Source organism: Neovison vison, chromosome 1 (assembly GCF_020171115.1).
Source record: "Neovison vison isolate M4711 chromosome 1, ASM_NN_V1, whole genome shotgun sequence".
NCBI classification, from domain to species: domain Eukaryota; kingdom Metazoa; phylum Chordata; class Mammalia; order Carnivora; family Mustelidae; genus Neogale; species Neogale vison.
In genome coordinates this window covers 10,463,180-10,489,112 of record NC_058091.1, presented here as the reverse complement: position 1 = coordinate 10,489,112, position 25,933 = coordinate 10,463,180, and the positions used below count along the sequence as shown (strand labels likewise).

At 42.0% G+C, this 25,933-nt stretch overlaps 1 protein-coding gene and 1 pseudogene across 7 annotated transcripts in view; one reads left to right on the top strand and one right to left on the bottom strand.

Moving 5' to 3' along the window:
- Positions 1–25,933, top strand: part of ARID1B (AT-rich interaction domain 1B) — a 443,861-nt gene that overhangs the window by 99,208 nt on the left and 318,720 nt on the right. The window lies entirely within an intron of this gene.
- LOC122897142 lies at positions 20,275–20,405 on the bottom strand (annotated as a pseudogene).

Genomic DNA, 25,933 nt, shown 5'->3' with positions numbered 1-25,933 from the left:
AATCAAGTGTCAGATGTTTAAATTGACAGAGCCAACCAGGTACCCCAGTGTGCCATTATTTTTTATTTAGGAGTCCTGTGCTCTTTACTTCTTTATCTCTGTTTGCTGAACCCCTGGGCACTCCTCAAAGCAACTCCATTTCCTTCATGGAGCTTGTCTGTCCTTCCAGAATTTGCCTTAAGTGTGTTTCGTACTGGTCACAGTGTGCCGAATCTTGATGTGTGGTGATTCGAGTGCTGGTCCTTTGATCCTTGAGGGTCCTTAAGAGCACGAGCTGCATCTTGATCTTGTCATTGTGGCATCGAGTAGGATGGCCTACTTGTAGTAACTGATCAATTAACTATTTGACTTTAATTGACATATACTATCTCCTTCTACCTGCTGGCATTTATAGTGGACTTTGAAGGATCGTCTTGAAATTGCCTCTTTGAGTATGGCCCTACTTTATCTCACTGTGCTTTACTGCACTTCACAGATACTGTATTTTTTTTTTTCCTGACAAATTGAAGGTTTGTGGTAACCCTGTGATTAGCAAGTCTTTTGGTGCCATTTTTCCAACAGCGTTTGCTCACTTCATGTCTCCGTGTCACATATTTGTAATTCCTGCAGTATTTCAAACTTTTTCATTATTATTGTATTTGCGAAGATGATCTGTGACCAGTGATTACAGCTCCCTGAAAGCTCAGGTGATGATTAGCAGTTTTTAACAATGAAGAATTTTGAAATGAAGGTATGTACATTGTTTTATAGACAAAATGCCATTGAACACTTAACAGACTATGTATAAGCGTAAACATAACTTTAATGTGCACTGGGAAACCAAAAGAGTCACCTGACGTGCTTTACTACAGTGCTCACTTTATTGGTATGAGCCCACAGTATTTCTGAGGTATGCCGGTATATAGATCCAGAGTGGTATCCAGGTAAATATTTGAGGCTGATAACCATTTATTCATTTTTCCCTCATTCCTTCCTTAAATGGAAGTATGTAACATAGCAGAAAACCCATGATGTATAAGGAAAGAATTCTTCAGTTTCATAAGAAATGTTTGTATCTATTGGGTAACCAAATTTCAGAGTTTTACAGATCGATCGTTCAGTACCAGAAACTTTCTTTATATTTATGTTCATCTTTCAATTCAGCTAATGACATCTATATTTTATTCTCTAGGAACCTATAGAACCAACTGCCATTTATTCAAATTAATTGGATTTATAATACTCAATGATAAAGGTTGACTAAGGTGAAAAAGAGACATATGACCAGCTAAATTATATTGTTTTAATGTTTTTGTTATTTTTATTTCATATTTTGCATTTCAGTGTGAGAATAATAGAGCCTTAAAATTATTACAGTCTTTCTTCTGCCAACTTCTCCTCACAAAGTAAAGACGCCAGACTCTGCCCAAATTTAAAAGTATCATGTTTTTGCCAGTGAGCTATTGTTTAAAATGAGTTCTGTAGGGAAAAAAGTCACAAAGAAAGCTGTACTTATGGAGAATGTTTTCTTTGTTTTCTTTTTCTTAATAGAAGGATGGCTTACTGCCATGTTTTGTTGTTGTTTAATATTATAGAGGTTTTACTGCAGCTCTGTTGGTGATTACAAGAGTGCTACATTTTGGCTAGCAAATGTAGTAAATGTGATGAAAATCCCCTATGTTGTACATTGTCTGAATAACATGTTTATATAACATGCTAAATACTTCTGTTGAAAGAATTGCTTTCTTAAAAAGAGGTTGGAAATTCCTTCCTCAGTTTTTAGTGTTGCTGGCGTATACTGTTGAGTATTCCAAATTACATGGGTATTTTATTGTTTATTTAAAAATTTTTTTTCCAATTACATGGGTATTTTAAAAACATCCTTAAAATTTTTTATTTGCACACACTGTCATTTTTCAAGTTAGGGTTCTGACAAGATTGAGAACTGCATCTCTGGATAGGAGTTTTAATTTTCTTTTAATCTCCTGGTCGGTGAGCAGTCAGTTTAAAATATTATTTCAAAATAAAGAAATTTGTCCAGGCTCTGTATTTTTTAGATCGTGCCAACGTGACTATGTTTATAAGGATTTGTATTTCTGTTTGTAAAATGATATTGTGGTCGTGTTCTGATCCTGAACGCATGGCCTTGGTACCCTCACCCTCTTCTGGCCTGTGGACTCATATGGAGTCCCGGGCTCCCCTTGTGATCTTCCGGCCTGGTTCAGATCGTCTGGACCCTGCCATGTCTAGTTGTCCCACGTAGTCTCTGCTGTTCCATGTTGGTCCAGTGATTCTACCCAGGACTATAGCCTGCTCGGCTGGAGATTCCAATTTCTAATTCCCAGAGGGCCTCTCCACCTCCATGTGTCTCTAGCAACTCAATTCTGAGTGTCCCATTGGCCTCTCTGTCCCCGACTCCATTTGGCCCCACAAAATCATGCACTGCTCAGTCATGTCATCCCTCTGGAAGTCATGTTTGGTGCTCCTCCCTCACTGCCCACATCCTGCTGATGAGTAATTCCTGCAGATTAGGTCAGACCTCTTCTGTCCTGTCTTCCCCCTGCCTCCATCATAACCTTCACTGTAAGTTGAGTTCTTGGCCATCCTGACTGATGTGGACAGTTGCTCTAGCTTCTTAACCAGTGACTTTGCCAGTTATCTCTCTCCTGCTTCTAGATCCTTATTATTTTGAGGTCTCCGGCCCCTGGATTGTTCGTAGATGGACTGCAGGAAGCTGTGAACCATTTAGAGCTAAATATTAAAATTTTATGTATGTGTGTAGGTGTGTTTTTCTGGTCATTATATTTGCAAGGATTTATGTATCCTATGTGGTTAAGAACGAGCTTTTGTTTTGTTATTCCTTCACATGGAGTCTTCACAGTCATCTTGCTAAAATAAAATGTAAATCTGATATGTTACTCTCCTGCTTACATTTCTTTAGTGAATTCCCATTAAAGATAAAATCCAAACTTGGCAGCCTGATGGCGTGGCGCTTCTGAGCTGACGCCTGTCTTCCTTTCCAGCCTTATCTCCTGCCAGCCCTTTCTCCGGTGCCTGTGCATCCCTTTACTGAAATACTTGCAACTGGAGAATATACCACGTGCTGTTTCCTTCCATACTTCATCATGCTCTTCCGTCTGTCTGAAATGACCTGTTCCTCCTTCCCCTTTTTTTGTTTACTTCAGATGTCACTTTCTCTGTAAAACCTCCCTTGTCCACTGACCCCCAACTGTATTTAGTCAAGTTCCACTTCAGCGAACACTTCTCTCTCTCTGTGTTAAAAGTACTGGTTGGTATTAGAGGTGTCTGCTTCCGAACTTACAGTCAGTCGTCAGTTAATACATTAGAACTGCCTGCCCCTGAAATCTCATTACTGGTGACCCATGGGCCTTCTCACATAACCGTATTTATTCTTGACTTTTGATTAGTTGCCTAAAATCTTTTGAAGAGCTTGGTTCTTTTCTTGCTCTTGTCCTATAGTCTTGATCAAGCAACTGGCCTTCATCATTTTTTTTTTTTTAGACTTTATGTATTAAAGAGTGAGAACAAGTGATGGGTGGGGCAGAGGGAGAGGGACAGGCAGGCTCTCTGCCAAAGCCTGACATGGGACTCGATCCCAGTACCCTCTGAGATCATGACCTGAGCCAGAGTCAGACGCTTAACAGGCTGAGCCACCCGGGCACCCCTACCCTTCATCATTTGTATCATGACAGTTGTGTATCACGTTCTGCCTTCTGTTTTTGCCCTGCAGTGCCACTCATTTGGAAACTCTCTTGTAATTTCTCTACTTATTTTTCCTACCATTTCAGAAGCTGTGTGTATCAGCCAGAATTCTTCGTTGTAAGCAATGAAAACCGAGTCTGGCCATCCCAAACTGGAAAGGAAGTATGTAGACGGGCTACTGGGAAGCCCATAGAATTGGCAGGAAGGCTGACGAACTGGGCCAGGGGGAAGAGTAGGCACAATGGAGACCGCACTGTGAGACCGATGCTCCAGCTAGGACACAGGACAGAAGGCATGCCCTGTCACTTAGCGTGCATGGCCATGGGTTGTCCATCATCATTCTGCTGCTGTCCTGGTAACGTGCCCTTGAGACACACACCTGGCGTTGAGGGTTGCTGTGTACACTGCCAGCCAAAACTCCTCCTGCCCTTGTTTCTTTGTGTTACCACCTAATGAATTAAAGATCAGGGCACGTGTATCCCATTGGCTGATCCTGGGTCACGTGCCAATACCCAGTTGCCAGGGAGTTTGGGAATCAAGTGTCTAGTATTTTCGGCTTCTCTGTTAGGAGGCAGAGGCAGCCTCCACAGTTCTGACAGCAATTGCAGTGTGGTATTTTCCCCCCTCACCACCAAGTAATCTTTGGATACCAGTGGATATCTTGCACTTTAACTCCATTCGGACACTACCAACCTGGAGAAAGCGTCAGATCCCACAGCTAAGGGCTCAGTCCTGTGAGTCAGGCCTCCCACCCCTCACTTCAGATGACATTGCTAGAGATCTGGAAGGTCCAGTGACTCCCTCCTTCGGCTTAATAAATTTGCTAGAGTAGCTGATAGAGCTCAGAGAAACATTGTTCCTTACTATGTTACTGGCTTATAAAACAGTGTGACCCGGGAATAGCCGGATGGAAGACGGGCCTCGGGTTAGGCATATGGGAAGCGTCATGGAGCTTCCGTGCCCTCTGAGGGCAGCCCTCCTGCTGAATTTCCACATGTTCACCCACCTGGAAGCTCCCCGAACCTGTCCTCTGGGGTTTTTGTGGAAGCTTCATTACAGCAGGTATGACTGATTAAATAAGTGGTCATGGGTGATTGATTGCGTCCTCCAGCCCCTTTCCCCTTCCCGGCACTCGAGGGAGGGACTGAAAGTTCCAGCTCTCTTATCACATGGCAGCTGGTCCCCACCCTGTGGTGAGTGTTGAATGCCACCTCAGTAACATAACGAGAGGCACCTTTATGGCTCTCATCACTTAGGAAATTCCAAGGGTTTTAGGAACTCCGTGCTAGAAATGGGAATAAAGACCAAATATGTATTTGTTATTGAAAATCACCGTGTCACAGCCTCCTCTCAGGCTCATCAGGTGAGGAGTTAGTCCAAACCCCAAAGAGCGCTCATGGCCTGGGCGGCCGAGGGGACCGGCTGGTGTTCTCCGCACTGCTCCTTTACCCCCGGGCTGGCTGTGCTTCAGCAAGCTCTTCTCGATGACACAAGTGTTCCTACCCTCAGTTGTGTTACATGGTGGTTGACCATCTCGGAGGTCTTCACGTCAGCATCTCGTTCAGCAAGATGGAGGGAGCTGTAATGTCATTTTGAAGGATGGAGTTCAGAAAACTGCTGGGCAAAGAACGAACACAGTTTATCAAAGGATAAGGAATGGTTAAGGGCAGACCTGGAGCTTGACCCTTGCTTTTGGCCCCAGAGCCCATGCAGGCTGTGGTGACACCAGCCGGCAAGCCACTGTGCCCAGGTCCAGTGCCACGAGGGGCTCAGAGATGTCCAGTCACAAAACACACCCAGCCACAGCCTCTCCCCAGGACAGAGATGTGCACTAGCGTATCTGGTTCGGTGAGGCCTCGTTTGGCATTTGTATTCTTGTTCTGTCTACTTGTGTTGTTTAATGCTGTAACATCTCTCTGGTTGACTGAAGCCATATGTCATTCAAATGGAACCTGTACTTTGGCATTGGCCTGACAATCACTCAGCTGTGTAATGCAGCAATAAAAATTATGAAAACTGTATCTGTTCATTAGACCGCTGGAACTCACAGGCACTTTGTGGCCGTGCCCCACAACTCCGCACTCTGGTGAATGGGTGTGCAGTAAATGAAGCCTTTGCGCTTTTTCCCTCCGTGAATTGTGCATTCGTTTCATAGTTTGTGGATTGCGAGGAGAGGCAGGTGGATGAGCACTTTCAAAGATCTTAACAATAGGAAATGTGTTTGGGGAATGAACTGCCTCAAAACAAGTAGTGTAAGAAGTGTTCTACTGGATTTTTTTTTCATGTCACGTTAAAACTTTTGCAGATTCTTAAGAATTTTTAGGTTAAGTAGTTTTTCTGTTATAGGGACAGAGGGTTTATATCTTAACTATTTTTCTAAAGTATTACATCAGTTCTTGCTGTGCAGTAAGATAGAGACATGAAGCGGGCATGCGTGTGCGGGCAGAGCAGGGTGTGTGTGTGCGTGTGTGTGTGAGAGAGACAGAATGAAGCTTGGTGTTCCCGTGTTTCAGACTAGCGAGCTCTCACATCTCATAGGAAAACTGAGCGTCAGGTCTCCCAGGACGGGAACAAAACCAATAACAAAGATACTCTCAAACTGTCATTGCAGCAGCGGATGGCAACTGTCGTCACAGGAGAGGGCCCCTTCCATCTTAGAAGATTTGATTTGATTTTTGAATTTTAACTTTTTAAAGTAGGCTCCATGCCCAACATGGGGCTCGAACTCAGGACCCTGAGATCAAGAGTCACGTGCTCTATTGACCAAGCCAGGCAGGAGCCCTATGTTAGAAGATTCTAGAAGACCCTTCCATGGCAGGGATTGTGGGCTGCTGAGAGTCAGAATGCCCCCAACTGTGCATTTGAGGTGGGAGGTGGTTAATGTCCTGGAGAGGACAGGCTGGGAGTTAGGGGAGACGGCAAGAGATGTTCTTGAGGGGGAGACATTAAGGTCAAGAGTGACCCAGTCATAAGTAGGGAGAGTCTGAGGGAAAGAGGAGAAAGAGAAAAGTAGGGAGAATGTAATATTGTGGGAGAGACCGGAGGCTTACCATGAAGTGTTCTGTAAGATAGTCGATAAGCTGCTGTAGTGTATAAAGGTTCAAACCTTTGTAATGGTTTATGTAGATTAAAAAAATGTGTGTAATTATTTTAAAGTGTAAGGAAATGTAAATGCCTCTTTGAAAAGTATGTATTTGCATTAGAAAAAGCATTGATGGCTTTTGGTGGATGGTAGTTAATAAGCTTTTATTATTTTAGAAAATACTTGTTAATTTAGTGTAGCAAACACATTTTAAGTTGACAACAGTTTGTCATTTCCTCGTATTTCTAACCTAGAGAACTAGGCTAAAGAGTGGGATTTGGAAAGGATGGACTGGTCTTGTGGCTCGATGGGTGTGAGAAGGGATTTAAAACACAGTAGCCCGTTATCTCTGCAGCCACGGTGTCTGGCTGCGTGGCCGTGGGCTGCACGACTTCCCAGGGTTCCCCCGATGACTGGTGACTTGGCCCGATTTGGTTGCCTCCCACCCCACCGCAGCTGTGAGGTCTGGACCAGCATGTCTCTGGCCGTCACTTCTATCCTCAACACGCTGATTTCTGGTACCTCCCACGAGGGCAGACCCCCCACCCCCACCCCCTCTTATCAGGGCCTAGATTTGCTGTTTGAAATTTTAGGGGTACCAGATTTGAAATTCTGACATATGGTGCCAGAAGAAATTTGAAGAGGTTAGATCATTTCTAGTAGTTTCATTTTTCAAGTAAATCAACATGTTATGCATACGTGTGTGTGTGTGTGTGTATAAAATATAAACGATCACCTGTGACATATTCAGGTTCTTAATGCCCGTGCACATTGTCTTGTGCGTATTGTCTCCAGTTCTGTATCGCTCATTTTCAGGGAGTCTGAGGTCTGCCTGCTGGGTTCCTGGATCTCAGTACCTGACTACTTCATTGCCGTTACTGGAATTTAGTCCCAGTGGTATGCATTGGGGTCTGCTCAGTGTTTATTCCTGTTGATTAAAGAGGAACAGTTAGAGCACTAATTCTAAACGGCAGGTATTCCTTAAAAATTACTGCATGCGTTTGGAATGCAGGACCTGATTTCAGAGGGCAGAGGCTTACCTCCTTCCCCTGGTATATTTGGGTTAATATGAAAAAGCTGTGCTCCTCAGTGGTGATGTACACAGGTGTCCTGAAGGTGTGTGTGGTAAGGGGGTAAGCCCTAATGGGCTTAAAGTTTTTACACAGACAATCCACGGTCAACGTTGGAGAATTAATAACTCGTTAACTTGGGTGGTAACTCATGCGTTTGTGTTTTAAAATGAAATGTACTAATTAATTACAGACTCAGTATTCGTACAGCCCGCATGTTTTCTTACGCATCCACTGTATGCATAGCATGGTCTTGGGAGTTAATCAGAATTCTTCCCTATCATTACCTCATAGTGTACTGAGCTCTTTATTCCCCATGTCCTTAATGTGTTCCTGGCTTCCCAACTGGGTTTCTGTTACTCAACAGAGATTCCTCTTTATCTTTTCTCTGCCAGCTGAACGTTGAGTCCTCCCTGCAGGCCTGGGTCCAGTACTTCTGGTCTGAACAGCATTTCCTAATGTTCTAGCACTTGTGTCCCCAACTTTTCCAGTGGCATTCGCCTGCTCCCTTCTCTGCCCTCCCCTTCTCTGTTCCTGCCCAGATTCCTCCTGTTTCTTCTGACTTGTAAACAGGTTTTACTGTGTCCTGCTTGTCCGCTGCTTATGCGCGGGAAATCTGTCTTCTTCCTATTTGTATCTAATATGGGGCCTAGGATAATTCTGTTGATGCTTCGTTGCTCATGGAATGTTCGATCAGTACATGTGACATGATGGAAAGTAGATGTTTGAAATACGTTTGGGAAAGCAAAGCATAGATACAGATAATGGTATGTAAAGGAGCCTCGCCGTTTCCTTCATCCTTTGGTGCTGTGGTCTGGTTGGATGAGGAGATCAGAAATCTCGCACTGATTCTGCTGCCAATCGGCCACATAGTCTTAGATGTTTTAAGGTTCTGCTCAGTTAAAGGAGACCAGTTCTACCCATTTCAACAGGATTGTCATGGACCCTAGTCTTAAAAGTTGAAAAGTGCTATGTAAAAAATGAAGTATTGGTATTGTCGTAGCTATTATTTTGAGGGGTAGCTCGTATCAGTGAAGGAAGGCATTTTACAATGAGGTCTGTCTTGTAGTTACTGTAGTAAAATCATTTCTGGAGAAGAGAGAGCTGACTATGACTAGCTTTACTCGTCATCACTCATTTGTGGTCGGGGGCTTTCATATTGAGGCCCCCGGGTAGAGAACAAAGTCCGGTTATGATAAAAGAACACAAGGGGAACCTGAGGAGAAGAGAGAGTTCACTAGCTTAATTTCCGTATTTCTAAGGGTGCACACTCAATCAAGGGAACTGCCTTTAGTTTTTTTCTGTCCTCTTGGCATTCGTTGGTCAGGGAACGGGCGACAGGAGCCTTCGGGCTGTGCGTTCTTTCATTCTTCCTCGTGAGCGTTCAGGTTCATTATTGCAGATTTCAGGTGGTGGTGGTTATAATTCCTTTCCCGAGTATTTCTCCCACAGAGATGATGAGGCTGAATATTAATATAAACCTGGCAAAGAGCTCACTGCTTGGGAACCTCAGGATTAGCGCAGGGACGGGGCAGTCAGCGTTCCCACGGTTAGGATCCTCTGTACTCCCCCGCACCCCTGGACAAATTACCTTCTTCCTAGGCTGCTTTACTTGTTTTGTGACCTATGTAGAAAATCAAGAGAAGTCTTAGCCCCTCCTCCTTCATTCTATTTTATTTTAAAGATTTTATTTATTTATTTATTTATTTGAGAGCGAGTGAGCGAGAGAGAGAGGGCGACAGAGAGAGCGGTGGGAGGAGCAGAGCGAGAGGTAGTTAACAGAGTCCATGCGGAGCGCGGAGCCCGGCTTGGGGCTCCATCCCACAACCCCAAGGTCACGACCTAAGCCGAAATCCAGAGTCAGATAGATGCTTAACTGACTGAACCACCCAGGCGCCCTCTATTTTATTTTAAAATTTCCTCCCATCTCATTTTCCTTGCTCTGTCGTCTCTGGAGCTCCACTCATTCCGTACTTTCAGATTCACTTCTTTCGCTCGCCTGTAAGTTTGATGCGTCCGTCTCTGACACTTGGCTTCCTGCTCCCATGGCATGGCCTCGTTCTCCTGAATCTCCCCGCAGAACCGGTCCCTGTCTGACTCCAGCTTTGTCTCTATTCCTCAGTTTTTCTTGCTTCGACTCCTGATTGCTTCTGGGAGTCACTGTGTCCCTTCTTCCTGAGTTAGGTACTGTCCGTAGGTCGTCCTCCTGTTCTGGGACGGGGTTGGGGGAGGTCGCCTTCCGTCCGTCTGTTTCGCCAGTTGTCTTCCTAATGAACTGCTCTCGCTGTTTAGCCCAGGCAGACCAGCGGTGGTCTGTCTCTCTGGCAGTGACACTGTGTGTCAACAGCAGCTGCAGGTCAGGGGAGAGGAAATGCAGGGACCAGTGTTTGTGGACACTATTATAATGTCACTTGGAACAGTTTTCCCAGAGATCTGCAAATGTCATCCTCAAATGCTGTGTTTTTTAAACTGCTCATTGTGATCCGTTTGTGGGAACATGAAAGCAGTGTATTAGGCTGCAGCTAGGCCTTTCTTTAAAAGGGAAAGAATTTGGATATAAGCCGTAGAAAATATGAATGTATCACATGTAGTAAGGGTGTCGTATGTGTTCATGGTTGTGATATAAAATATATGTCCTCTTTTGAGTTGGAGTCCAGAGCATTTGAAAGCCATTGCTTCTGATTAACCTTCACTGTTTTCAAGCTTCTTTGCTTCCTCAACCCCTATTCCTGTAATAGAGATTTTAAAAAATGTTTTATTTATTTGTTTGTTTATAGTTGAGGTAAAAATAGAGTTAGAATATAGTCTGTTTGCGGCACAACCTGATGGAAAATTCAAACCACAGTGAAGGGGTTTACCAGTTGCACAGCAAGTCCTACGTTCTCTTAGGGAATGGCCACCTACGTAGCACTGCTTCTCTGCAGAGCCCCAGAGGGAGCCGCACTGAGGGTAGCCCCCTGTAGATGGGGACTGCCGTGAGAACCTGTGAAGATGGAGTGCCCAGACCCCAGCAGCTGATGTGTCCCGGACTTTATGAGGTGATTACAGTCAGCTAAGGGGATGGCAGGGGCTTCTGGGTTGATGAGGCTATTCCATGTGTGGGGAGTGGAGTGCCCTAGAGAGAGCTTCTGAGTTTCAGGAACCACCACTTGACTGGGTAGTAGTGCTGCTAATTGTTTTCTCTGGCAGTAAGAAATAGCTGTATGCTTGAAGTGATTGTGAGTGAGTATTGAATGTGGCATCTTTGCTTAGAAAATGTGACTGATCTCCACCAATTCCATACACCTTGCCTTAAATCAGAGAGAGCCTCCCCCTTTTAAATTAATTAATTAATTAATTAATGTATATATGTATTCTTTTAAAGATTTTTCTTTTTTTATTTGACAGAGATCACAAGTAGGCAGAGAGGCAGGCAGGGTGGGGTAGGTGGGAAGCAGGCGCCCTACTGAGCAGAGAGCCCTGGGATCATGACCTGAGCCGAAGGCAGAGGCTTTAACCCACTTGAGCCACCCAGGTGCCCCACACCTCCTTTTTAATTTTTTTAAAAAATTTTATTTGTCAGGGCGCCTGGGTGGCTCAGTGGGTTAAGCCTCTGCCTTCAGCTCAGGTCATGATCCCAGGGTCCTGGGATTGAGCCCCACATCGGGCTCTCTGCTAGGTGGGGAGCCTGCTTCCTCCTCTCTCTCTGCCTGCCTCTCTGCCTACTTGTGATCTGTCAAATAAATAAAATCTTAAAAAAAATTTTATTTGTCTATTAGAGCCAAGAGCTCAAGTGCACATAAGCAGGGGTGAGGGGTAGGGGGAAATGGGAGAAGCTGACTCCACCTTGAGCAGGGAGCCTGACCTGGGGCAATACTGTGGGCACAGTCTCCCAGGACCCTGGGATCATGATCTGAGCCGACAATTGCTTAACCAGCTGAGCTACCCAGCTGTCCCACACAGCATATCTTTTAAATTTAAAGATTTGTTAAAGTGGAAATCGTCTTGGGATACTGTTTAAAACCTAGCTTTTTCCTCTTAATGGTAATGGTAAAGAAATATTTGGGTAAATGGTAAAGAAGTGGTAAATGGTAAAGAAATATTTTTCTTAATTAATAAAAGGTAGATTTAGAATATGGTATAATTTCAGGAGTAATAAACTTTTTAGCCCAATTATCCTTATTTGTCATTGGATTGGTGGGCTGTATCTTAGGATAATTATTTCATACTCCTTAATGTTTTAGTAAAACCGTTAAATGGCTTCTCTATTCTCTAAAGTCTACTGATTTACCTGCAAAGGTGCTTAGAATGGATAGTCTGTGCTGAAGTATAGTTTTGAGGGGGATAATTATGATGATTTATTGATTTTCAGAATGAATAGGTTAGACTATCTAATTTTAATGATTTGTTAATATAAATAGAGGAGACAGTAGAAAGAAGTGAGATATTTAATTTGTTGAAAATTCTGTATTGAGTAAATTCTCCACCAGATATCTGCCCCCAGGTGCCTTTCTGTTAATGATTGTAATATGTCAACATCCTTTATTTATTTATTTTTTCTCCTGACCAATCTTCGGGGAATATTTGGCACTTGTTCTCTGTGATGAAATAAAAAAATTACAAATTTTCTTTTTCAAGGGAAATAATTACATTATTTTCTCCTTTCATATAAACATTTGCTTTGGGATATATTTATATTTTAAGGGCTTTGATATTGTATCCAAAGCACAATTTCCTCATATTCTTCAACGTCAGACTGGAACTCCTCTTTAAACTCTTATCCAGTATCACAAGTTTGGAAGTTGTGTCTCTGTGCTAAATGACTCAAAATGAAGAGCCCATTGCCCCCTTCCACTTTGTCTTGAGCGCATGGTGTCAGTGTTGGTAGAAATTTTATATCCTAATGCGTTCTAAATTAATCACCCAGACATTTTGACTTCAGCTTTGCAAACTTAAAATTATGTGCAGTTCTTATTTGTGGCCATTGTACTTCTACTGACCTGTCCCTTTTCTCATCTTCTTCTGTGCTTGCTTTTCTCATGTTCTGGCAGTCTTGTCTGTTCACACTATTGTCTTCAAAAACAGAGCAAGATCTCCAAAGTGTCCTCTGCTCCTCGTGTTCCAGCCTGAGTGTCCATTTACAGCCTCCCCTCCATTCTTCTCGTGCATGTGACTCCCCTGTCCTCTTCATTGACTGAGGGTCACTGGAAGGTGACATGAGCATGGTGGGGTGGGGTGAGGGGGTGGTGGGGGTAGGGAAGGGGAGAGCAGAGCAGCGAGTTGTGTTCTGTTAGTCTAGTTGGGTAAAATGGTGCTGGTTTTCTAACCCTTGACCTAACTTTGTTGACCTTGACCTAGGAGAAGGTTGAACCCGTGATCTCTGAAATCTATCAGTTCTAATAGTGTATGATAAAGTAATTCACAATAAAATGTAATTAGACTTAGCCTTCTGAGCATGCGGGAATGGATATATATTTTTAGTTTAAAACAAAAGCTTATTGATCCAAATATATGTACTGCTGTTGGATATGTTTTTGAGGATTTTCACCTCCCTTCCCTCCCCTACCCTCAGTTCAGACCAAGAAGTCAGTTTTTCAGTCACTGATGTGCATACTGATTTCCTTTAGTCTCACTGAGAGATGTCCGGTTAGTAGTACAGACCTCTGATGAAAAAAGACTCCTTTATAAATTTACTCATCATTGTTTGTTATGGGCTCATTCTGAAAGTTGGGGCAAAAAATAAACCACCCGGCTAGTTCTGCTTATCTGAAGCTCGTTCTGTCCCTGGGAAGCACGGGACAAAAAGCCTGCGACCTCCCTGCCATCTGAGTCAGTGTCCGTGCCTGCAGTCAGGGAGGATGCCAGTGATGGTCCCCATGCTAGTTCTTCCCTTGGGACTGTCTATTCTTAGATTCTGCAGCCTACTGAATTCTCAAGTCTCAGAGGAAGACTTTAATAGCCAGGTTTGGATCTTGGCCATGGTATGTGGAGAAGGCTGACCCTTTTGCATTACCAATGCTATTATTTTTCTCCATTCATACATTTTTCAACATTTGCGTCATTTAAAGTTCGGGGAGATAGATTAATGAGTACATGTTTCTTCCTTAAAAAAAAAATCTCATGGAACAGTTAGACTGTACATTTTCAAAGAATCATGTTTTCATACAATATAGTTTAAAAATTTCATTTTCTTTCTTTCTTTCGTTTTTTCCTTCTCTCTCTCTCCATCTTGCAGGAGAGAAAAAAGATATAGAAAAGATATAGAAACATCTAGCACCCTCCCCCTAAAAGGGTGAGCTTTCGATCGTTGGTAACAGTGCAATCATATGGCATCCCCCCATCTTCCACTTAAAAAAAGAAAAACGGACAACTTCAAAGCTGTATTTAAAAAAAAAAAAAAATCTCTCACGCACACGAAGAAGTCATTGATATGCAGGGTATGAAATCCCCAAGCTAGAAAGGGTCTTCAGTGAGCAGTATTCCTCCTGCTGTCCCTCCACCGTTGAGTTCTCCCCCGTAGAAGTTGCCGGTTACTTGTTTCTCCATTGGCTGCTTTAGAATTCTGGTCTTACTCTGGTAAATCCCTGTTTTCTCTGTTTCCCCCACTCCGTGGTTATCTCAAATAGAATAGACTTTCCAGTCTAGCATTCACTGCACACGCTCCGGTCATGCGGTCGTGGAGTTGACATTGCAGCCTCAGCAAAGGTTATCTCTTTAAAATTCTCTGAAATTCCCCTTTGGCACATCCATTTTGGCAGCTGGGTTTATATAGGAAAGTGGTAAAGCTCTTGGCTCCTCTTTTTGTGCTCTATAAAAATAGAAATCTCTGGCCAGAAGGGCAGCTGGGCAAGTGGCTCCTTCTTCAATTCCCGTCAGTTGTCCTTGCTGTGTGTTTTCCATTTTACCTGCACTAAATGGTGTCCTCACGGGGACAGGGGGCCCAGGTGGTGGGTTTTAAAAACATGAACATCAGGTAGCCGGACACTTATTTTATTTTATTTGTTTTTATTATTATTATTATTTTAAAAGATTATTTATTTATTTGATAGACAGAAATCACAAGTAGGCAGAGAGGCAGGCAGAGAGAGAGGGGGAAGCTGGCTTCCCGCCAATCAGGGAGCCCGATGCGGGGCTCGATCCCAGGACCCCGAGATCATGATCTGACCTGAAGGCAGAGGCTTAACCCACTGAGCCACCCAGGCGCCCCCTGACACTTACTCTAAAGTCTTATTAGACTCTACAGCTGTTCTAACCTCTGTGTGGAGTTCTGTTGTACTGTTTTGGCTTTTTTTCTTATAATCTTCTTATATATATTTTTAAAGATTTTATTTATTTACTTGAGAGAGAGAGAGCACACGTGCACGTGCATGTAGGGGAAGTGGCAGAGGGAGAGAATCTCAAGCAGACTCCCCAGTGAACTTGGACACCCCCTTCAGGGGCTCATTCTCATGACCCTGAGATCATGACCTGAGCTAAAATCAAGAGTCAGCTGCATCACTGACTGAGTTACTCAGGTGCCCTGTGTGTGTGTGTGTGTGTGTGTGTTTAAAGATTTTATTTATTTATTTGACAGAGATCACAGGTAGGTAGAGAGGCAGGCAGAAAGAGCAGGGGAAGTAGGCTCCCTGCTGAGCAGAGAGCCCGGTGCGGGCGCGATCCCAGGACCCTGGGATCATGACCTGAGCCGAAGGCAGAGGATTTAATCCACTGAGCGCCCCCCCAGGCGCCCCTGTGTGTGTGTTTTAAACGGAAACAACTCAAAAGATTATATTCACTGATCCCGAACTACCTGTTGCAGTTTGGGCAGTAATGTAACAGGAGCAGTGGAAACTCCAAATCGCTTTCCAGTGAGATGAATTCATCACTAAGTAAATGATTAGTGTGCCTTTTTTCTTGGGGACGTACTCTCTTAGATGGACGGCTGAACCCCTGTGAAGCAGCACAGGCCTTTTTCTTGTTTCCTTTCCTTTCTCTTTTCAAGTAGCTTTTTCTAGGAAAATGCTGCTTCCGTGAGCAGATTTGACCTATTTATTACTATAGATTGCCTTCAGAGCCCTTCCTTGCTTTCTGTATGCATTGTTACCTCCACAAAGTAGAGCTTCGTGCACATCATGTCAGTATATTTCCATAGTTTTGATTCTCTAATTTAAAATTGACTGCATATGTTTTGTATGGAAAATCCTTATTTTTGATTTTGTTTTAAATGTAAATGCTGGTAACCTAGATGTCAAAGCTTCCGTGGTAGAAATGAGCATGGCCTTTTTACTGTTAATTTTTTTCCTTGCTTACATTATTACATAAATAAGGCATTGTAGGCTCCTAGATGTATTTTTCTCCCCTGTGATAGTTTGTGAAAGGTTTTAGACCAGTTATTTTTGTATGTTGCTTCTGTTTCCTTCAAGAATAAGCAGTGTGAATGAAGGCACACCCTCCCCTTCCGTCCCCCAGTACCACATTTAAATACGTTGGAAATATGCTCTCTTTTTTAGCCAGACTTTGTGGAATGAGATTTATCATCTTGTGCATTGCACACAGACTTTTCTCTCTGAAGCTGCAGATTTTTTCCTGTTTTGCTTCTGTTTTATCAAAAAGCGTACTGTAGCCTTTATAGATCTGTGATATCGAATGCCCTCGATGAATCCTTGGGAAGAAAGTGTTTTAAAGTGCATAATTAGGGCACTTGAGCATAAAACTACAATTATACACTTGTGTGTTAATTTTGTGTACAGTAAGACTTCGTTCAACACTGGTTGTAAATGAGCGAGGAAGCATTTTACTGCCAGTGAATGCCTGCATTTTATGAATACTTAAACAAAATCTCCTCTAATTGGCTGACCTGGGAGGAAAGGTGAAAACAGCTGTAGTTAGGAGGTAGAGGAGAGAATACAAAATGTGTACTAGCGGCTATTTTAAAAAGTACCTAGAAAAGTAATCTTCCTCCTGCATGCAGCCTGCTTTGCGGTGCCTTGGGAAGCTGCAGCCCCTGCTCCACGGTGAGCCCTGGCCAAGCGCAGGCGCTCCGAGGAGCCGCTGAAATTAATCAAGGGGCGGAGCATGGACAGGACGTATGTCTCTTACTCAGGTTCTGTGTGCTGGCATTAGGGGGCACTCCTTGAAGCTTGGAGTTAATTTTAGGAAAATTAAAGGATGTACCACTTTATGAAATGGATAATAACGTTCCAGAACTGGTTACCCTCAAGAGGTAACATGGACTAGAAATATAAATTAATTTAAGAAGGGTATAAATAAATTCATGGATAATAGAAGGATGATGATTATAAAGAGGAAATAATGGCTGTTCAGGACAGATCTCTGACTTTTGGAAATTGAGGTCAGGAGAGGCACTACCATTTAGTTCCCACAGCCATATAGAATATTCGCTCTGCAGAACATTGTCTGACCTAGTATTCGCTTAAGCTGTGATTTGCTAAATATAGAGCAGTTGGACTTAGAATAAGCAATGAAATTTTGTGGCAGTTCATAACTGTACAGAAGTCCAAGAGAGGTTGTATGGGATTATGTTCCCTGTGTTTATGTTTATAATTTATATCATGTGTATACCTCCCAAGGATGTTTTACTAAACAAATGTGTCATGAGGGAAGACTTACATACTGGTGGCAAATGAGAGCTTTTCGACTTGGTTCCATGAATCACAAAGAAATGTATTCTCTTAACTCTAGAGAACAAACTGATGGTTACCAGAAGGGAGGTGGGTGAGGGGATGGAGGAAGTAGGTGAAGGAGATTAAGAGGACACTTGTCATCATGATGAGCAGCTGCATCATGCACAGAACTGTTGACTCACTATTCTGTATACCTAGAACTAATGTAACACTGTGTTAACGACAGTGGAATTAAAATACAAGAAAAAAGAATATGTGGAAAACATAAAAAGCACAAATGGAAAGTGAAAAATCCACAATATTCTATTCATCCAAAGAAATCTACTGTTAATACTTGTTGGAAGTTGCAGGTAACTATTGACAGATAATGCTACAAATCAATCAACTTGAAAGTCTCCGTAGTTTACAACAAGTGTTTATTTTTCTACCCATGGGTCTGTGGGTTGGTTGGACTGATTTTGGGGGACTCCGTTGAGTTTGGCTCCAGGCAAGATGTCTGGGTTGGGTCCCCTGCATGTGATTTATTTTGGGGCCCCAGATGAGACTGAAGAAGCTGCGTACTCTCATCTTCCAGTGAGATGACACGATGGGATAGGAGCCGGTATGGGGAACAGTGGGCGGGGCTGTAGATGAAACCACATTGGCCGTAAGTTCATGATTACTTAAACTGTGGGTTTTAATACTATTCTTTCTACTCTTGTATATGTTTGAAATTTTACATAATAGTTAGGTTTGTTAAAAAAAAATATTTTGGTAAGAATTTTAAAAATGCCTAAGCCAAAGGGAGAGGGTTAAATCAGTCTAGATTACGTTGGTTCGTTTTCAGGCCTTAAAACAGCAGTGTTTGTGGCCCGGAAGTTACTCGTTAGGAATAAGGGCATAGACCAAACGAAGTGTGCTCCTTAGCAACGTAAGCTGTGTAACTGACTTGTTTGTGTGGTTTGGTCATCAAGCTTCTTCTGGTGTTTAAGACACTGCTTGACTGTTGAATGCTTTGCCAACTCCTTCTTCAACTCTGGATAGACTTTTTTCTCTTGCCCAAGGAAAGCTGGACTGAATTTTAAGGGAACTTCGCTTGAGTATACAGTAAGCACTCAATATACATTTGTTGATAGTTTCTCGTTTTTCAAGCATGAAGGGATAATTTCAGGGAATTGTGGAGGTTTGTTGTTTTGACTTTTTTTCTTAGACAAGCCTAAGGGCAGGATTTATTTTCCTTTTTAAAATAAGAAAGAAAAAAAAAGGGACCTAAATTGTTTAGAAGTCTCAATTGGGAATTTAGCTTAAGGGATTGTAGATTATGGCAGTTGTAGGATCTTGACCTTGTAAACTTTATTTATTACCTTCTAGCACATTATTTTTGACTGGACATGTTGACATAATAAAATTTCCTCATGCAATTGGTTCAACCACACATTGGCTTAGCATCTGAATTCCTTGCTGTGGGGAATTTTCAGTCTTACTCTTATGCATGAAAAACAGTGTTTGATCTTTCTGTGAAATCGGAAGCCAGCAGAATTTGCCACAGTAATGACTAAAATGTAACTGTTGTGAATTTACGATTTCTCCTGTGCTTTTTCCCTTCCCATTCTGTGGAATTTACCTGGAGGGGCTCAAGCCTATGATGAGAAACAAACAAAATTAAGGAGCTTTCTGCTGTTAAAGGCAAATTGTTATAACACACTTCTTGATAACTTTTAAATAGACTACAATAAATAATCCTAAATAAATTGCATTTTGTTGTAGATTCATGAAAAACACTGAATTGGTTTAAGAAATGATAGATAACATTTTGGTGTTTACTCCCTTAGGCTATGAATTCTTTATTCAGATAACCACACATACACAGATTTTCATATTAAAAAATAGCATTATACTACATAAACTGTTTTTAACCTTCTGCCCTTTTAGGTACACCTTAATAATGCTTCTTGCTATTAAATACATGTTATCTACAATGAGATTCATTAATAAGCTGATATTGAATATTACGTTCCCCAATCTCTGTTGACAGACATTTAGGCAGTTTCTGTATTTTTCAGTGGGGATGTGGTCAGGGGGGTGCAGTGAATTCCTTGCTATACATATGTTTGTATATTTGTTTCACATTTTTTCTTGAGATAAAATCATAGAAGTAGAATTCTGGGTTGCAGAGATACTGATTCTGTACATACTGTGACTCTCAGATATTTGAATTTACATACCACTATGATTATTTCAATATACCCAATTGCTGTGTGCTATTTTAGATTATGTAAAGTAGAAAATACGAACACTCCCTGTGTTCCTGGGAGTGTTCGTATTTTCTACTTTACATAATCTATGTAGTAGATTACAAATCTAAGTAGTACCTGGGAACCGTCATAATCAAGTAGGGAATTTACATGTCATAAATAAGGCAGTGATGTTTTAACATAAATACATTATAAAACATGTGAAGTTAAAAGTTTAACTATTTTTGTTCCTAAGTATATATACATATTCTGCTAGTAGTTTTTAAAGGTATAACTTACATACAATAAAACTGTTCAGATCTTAATCTAAATTCAGATCTCATCATTTGATGAGTTTTGACACATATGTACATCCATGAAACTACCATCCCAGTTAAGATAAAGATTTTTTTTCATCACTCCCAGAGTTCCTTCATGTCTTTTTTTAGACATTTGTTACGTATATCCCACAACCAGTGTTGTGATATTTCTATTACCATAAATTAGGTTTGTGTGATCTTCAATTTCATATAAACAGAAACTACTGTGAGTTGAATGTGTATACTTTAGTTGTGGAGGGAACTGTAGATACCAAGTCAAACTACTTCTTAGAAGAACAGAAGGATCTAAAGCTGATGTGAAAATTACATAGAGTAAGAACAACATGTTTTTCTATTAGCAATAATCGCGCCTCGGATAAACCTCATTGGCTACGATACTGCCACTGCGCAAAGCTAGAACAACATGTTTTTCTAAAAGAATGGAGTTAGATTCTTAACTTATCCTATATACAAAAATAAATTCAAAATGGATTACAGACTTACACATAAGAGCTAAAGCTAAAAGCTCTTAGTAGAAGGGTGTCTGGCTGGCTTAGTCAGTGGAGTGTGCGACTCTTGATCTTGGGGTTGTGAGTTCGAGCCCCACATTGGGCATAGAGATTACTTGTAAAATACACGTATATTTATACAGGTATAAGTATATATTAAAAACTAAAACTCTTAGAAGATGGGGGAAAGCTTCGTGACATTAGATTTAGCAGGAATTTCTTAGATGTGAAACCACATACATAGGCAACAAAGGAGAAGATAAATTGGACTACATCAAAATGAAAAACTTTGGGGCTCCTGGGTGGCTCAGAGGGTTAAAGCCTCTGCCTTCGGCTCAGGTCATGATCCCAGGACCCTGGGATCAAGCACCACATCAGGCTCTCTGCTCAGCAGGGAGCCTGCTTCTCCCCGACCCCTCTCCCTGCCTGTGTGTCTGCCTACTTGTGATCTCTGTCTGTCAAATAAATAAAAATAAAATTATTAAAAACAAAACAAAACAAAACAAAAAAACAAAATGAAAAACTCTGGGCATTAAAGGACACTATCAAGAGAATGAAAAGCAGGCAACAGAATAGGAGAAGATATATGTAAATCATATAACACATAAGGGATTAATATGCAGAATATATGATGCACTCCTACAATTCAACAACAAAAACCCAATTAAAAAGTGGTCAAAGGACTTGAATACATTTTTCTAAATAAGATAAACAAATGGCCAATAAAAACACGCAAAAGATGCTCAGTATCACTAATCATTAGGGAACTGAAACTCAAGCCCATAATGAATATCATACCACTTCACATCCACTAGGATGGTTATTACAAAAAACCAAACAAACAGAAAACAGCAATTGTCAAGGGTGTGGAGAGATTGGAACCCTTGTGTGCTGCTGGTAGGACTATAAAACGTACAGCCACTGTGAAAAACAGTACGGCGGTTCCTCAAAGAACTAAACATAGAACCACCAGATGATCCAGCAGTTCCACTACTGGGTGTTTATCCAAAGACTTGAACAGATGCTCATATGTCTATTTTCATAGCACTATTGTCTGCAGTAACCAAAAAGTAGGAACAACCCAAATGCCGATGATGGGTGACTTCCTTGTATGAAAATGATTTCCCTGTATTAAAATGCCTGTGAGGGGCACCTGGCTCAGTGAGTTAAGCCTCTGCCTTCGGCTCAGGTCATGATCTCAGGGTCCTGGACCCCGCTTCGGGCTCTCTGCTCAGCAGGGAGCCTGCTCCCCCCACCTCTGCTTGCCTCTCTGCCTACTTGTGATCTCTGTCTGTCAAATAAATAAATAAAATCTTTAAAAAAAATGTGATAAATTTTGGACAATGTGAAGTATTTCTTTTGATCTTAAATTATTTCCCTCTAAAAGGAAGGACAAAACTGATAATGTAAATAGATTCAGAGAATCCAGGGGTGACAGATCCGTAATAGAAACCAAGGTGTATTTTAGGACCATAACTTCCTAGCTCACGTCAAGGAGGATTAGATCTGTTCCTAATGTTGTGAGCTGTTGTGGAGATAGAACATTGGAGTGGACCATTGTGTAGCTCAAAGCAGAAAGCTCTTATATTTATATGTCGGTGGTGTGTGATTTATATACTTATTCCAGGAGGTTAAGTCCACAAATACTCGTTGGGCACTTACTACAGACCAGGTCTTCTGACTATAATGATGAGCTGAACTGCCAAACCCTCCTACCCCTTTTATTTAAATTAGCTTCAGAGGTAGAATTTAGGGATTTGTCAGCTGCATACAACACCCAGTCTCATTACATCCAGTGCCTCCTTAATGCCCGTCGCCCAATTATAAGGCCCCATTTTCTATGGAATTCACATGCCAATGGGTGTGGTGGTATGCTTGTAGTCCTAAATTTGAGAAATCCCACATTTGAAGGTGGGTGGGTTTCTTAAGGATTTAACACATCCTTTAATAGCTAGTATGTTATATTTTGTTTTTATGTTTATTTCTCAAACTTTTTCAAAAAAAGATTTTATTTATTTATTTATTTATTTGGCACAGAGAGAGACAGAGAGGGAACACAAGCAGGGGGAGTGGGAGAGGAAGAAGCAGGCCTCCCACAGAGCAGGGAGCCCGATGCAGGGCTCAATCCCAGGACCCTGGGATCATGACCTGAGCCAAAGGCAGATCCTTAACAATTGAGCCACCCAGGTCCCCCTCAGACTTTTTTGATTATATAATTTATTTCTGTGAATTAACTTGCCAGATTAGTGTCCCTTGTATGTGCTGTTGGGAAATACTGGCATAAAGCCCTTCCTGTCAGAGATTTGCCAATCTGCAGGAGGCATGGAAGACCACACAGAAGTCATTGGCCTTATCTTGGCCCCTGGTAAAGGCCTAGAACAGATGAGGGCACCTGACAGAGTAATCAGGGATGGTCTCTGGAGCACAGTTCTAGCGGCACCTCTTTAAATAAAGCAGCGCGACAAGGCGTCTTCCTCTCCAGGCCCTCTCCTGTGGCCTGTCTCCTGCCTTGTGTGCCGGCTGGAGCAGCTTCCAAGCCTCTGCCTTTGGGGGAGGGGAGAAGGGGGACGGGGTGGAGGTGACATTGTTATTTCAGAATTTTAAATTATGAAATAATGTCGGCATACAAAAAAGCGCAGAAACAAATAGGACACACTTGGGCAACTACACCAAGATTATTAGGTGTTACCATTTTGCCACATCTGTCTCATAACCTCCCTCTTGTAATAAAGGGGAAAAAAGCAAGGCTGAACTCCCCCCCCCCCCCATCTTTTATTCCTCTCCCTTCTCCAGAGAACGCCATGTATTTCCTTTCTGGTGCGTGCTTTTGAACTTCTACTGTATATATGTATCTACAAAAAATATATACTATTTTGTGTATTAAAAATGTATACAGATGGTATTATGCTGCATTCTTTTATTGCTTTTTAAAATTCAGCATTATATTATTTGGATTTGAACCATATCCCTATGTAGACCTTACTACCTTTTTTTTTTTAAACTACTGTGAGGAATTCCATTGTATGGTTCTACCAAAGCCTGTATTTTTCCACTCACGTACCGTTAGACTGAGTCCTCTTTCTGACTTTTGTAAAAAGCATTGCATGGAATTCCTTCTTGGGACACATGTGAGCGTTTCATGGCCATATATCCATATACAAGGGAAATTGCTGGGTCAGGAGGGCAGTGCACTTGTACACTTGGTGAGGAAAGAGTTTTCTAAAGCTTCTTGAGGAAGAAAACGGGAGAGAAGACAAACCTCGATTATTTCTTCAATTCTGAAGTATGAGTGAAGTTCAGGGTAGGGTAAAATGAAAAATGGGCCCGGAGTTTCTGCACATTTAATGTGATCCAGGAATATGAAAGTTAATACTCACGTTTTTGTATCAGAGTGATTTCCTGAAGTAAATACTTAAATGAATCATATTTTACTATACTTTCTCTCTCCAATAATATATGAACGCATTCATATTTCTTGGAAATTGGAATAAATTTTTTGTTATTATGTGTGCTCACGCTCCACTGTAAGATCTTCTTTAGTTAGAAATGAGTGAAATAAATTCTTGTTTTTCTTGTTTTTAGGTAAGAAAGAGGCTCTGATCTCAAGCATTTTCTAGAGATTTCCATTTAGTTTAGTGTAGTGATCTTTTATTCAAACCATGGTAAAGGTCCAGAACATTTGCTGGGTGATAATGACTTAAATTCAACTGGGGTTAGCAGGTAACACCTGAGATGCTGTGTGGCTATGAACATGAAGTTCAGGGTTTTGGCTGTTGGATGAAGCTGGGCATCTGTGTTTCAACGATTGGGTGCAGGTGATTTCATTTTTAGGAGGTATTCCTTCAGTTGTTTAATTTTATATCTAATGATCACTTGATTTAGTAATCACAGAACAACACCCATTCATTCAACAAACATTTAGTGACCGGCAGCCCCTCTTCCGGGAGGCATTCCAAGAATGTGGGAGCTTAGAGTCCAGTGATAAGGACAAACAGTAAAGACAACGCATAACTAAGGGGGTAACTAAGTCGGGATCATCTCCCCTGTGGTAAAGGTAGGATTGGGAATGGCTGAGAAAGGCGACTGGGGCTGCGCTTGTGCAGTGAGGCTGGTCCGGGCAGGGGCGGCATCCGGCCCCAAGTGCTTCGGGACTCCAGCTCCTCTCACTTGGTTCCTGATGCCCAGTAGCTCTTGGTTTAACTTCCCTTGCATCCAGCATTCTGGTAATCTTATTTAGCCGAAGTGTGTTTGCGAACTAAGATATAAACAAGAAGTCTCTCAGTAGCCAGAATTGATTTTCCAAAACTCGAGGCTGTCAGAGCTTGCGTGCTTCCCTCATGGACCAGTCCCCTGGGCCTCCCGGGTCTGAACCGTCAGTTTCTCAGCCCTCAGCGGGGTCAGTCAGGCAGAGGGAGACCAGAGTTACACTGTGGGGCTTTGCGCACGGCTCCCGGCAGGAGGCTCTGGGGCCCTCAGTGTATTACGGCTCAACTTGTTGATTTAAGTTTCCTAATAATGACTGTTTGGTTTAAGATCTCGGAAAAGCATATAATAGATCTTGGAAAGCCCTGCATCTAAATTGATTAGAACAAAGGCAATATTGATCATTAAAGAATTAGACTTTAGTTGTAGACAACTGAGGTATTATATTTAGAAATTGATTTTTAAAGATAAAACTTAGGAAATAATTAATATTTTAAAGATACCGCTATAACTTGTTTAATGAGTACTAGCATCTGTGTAGCATTCCAGGTAGGATTATTATATTGCTGGTTATAATATTAATATGAATTAATAGAGAAAATAGCCTTATTTTATAGCCGGAGATATGAGATGGGCATTGTTATGTGACTGACCACGTTCACACAAGTGAGGCCCAGTAGGCCTTGGAGACAGCAAGCCGGGTTCAGTCGATGGGCAGTGGGACCTAGTTCTGACTGATCGTCTGATTGTACTGGGTTTGAAATCACCTCATCCGAGGCTCACAGAGGGTGAGTACCAAATAAATTAGGCCATGTATCTAAAAGGAGAGCAATGGGTTTTAATTGTGGAAGACCGCAGGAAAATCTCCCAAGCAAAGGTTTTTTGATGGTTTCTCCTCTGAAGTTCGCTGTGTTCTGCAGATTGTTGCTGTGGTTCCATTGAGAATTTGCTTATGTTCCCACCCACCCTACCGTGCCTCCCCTGCACCCCTACTTGCTCCCAAGCTTTTCAGAGCTGGAATAGATAGTAACGGATTCTAATAAGTTCATGGCTGCTCTGGTGTTAGTTTCTGCCACAATATGTCCTGTTGTTGTCTTAGAAAATAGAGGCGCCCCCCCCAACGGCACTTTCATATTGTGTGTAAGGGTTTCTGTAAACCAGAAAATCAACATATTAAAGTGCAATTCCTAGGGGAGTTGCCGGCTGTGTTGATTGAGCTTTGCAGTCATTTT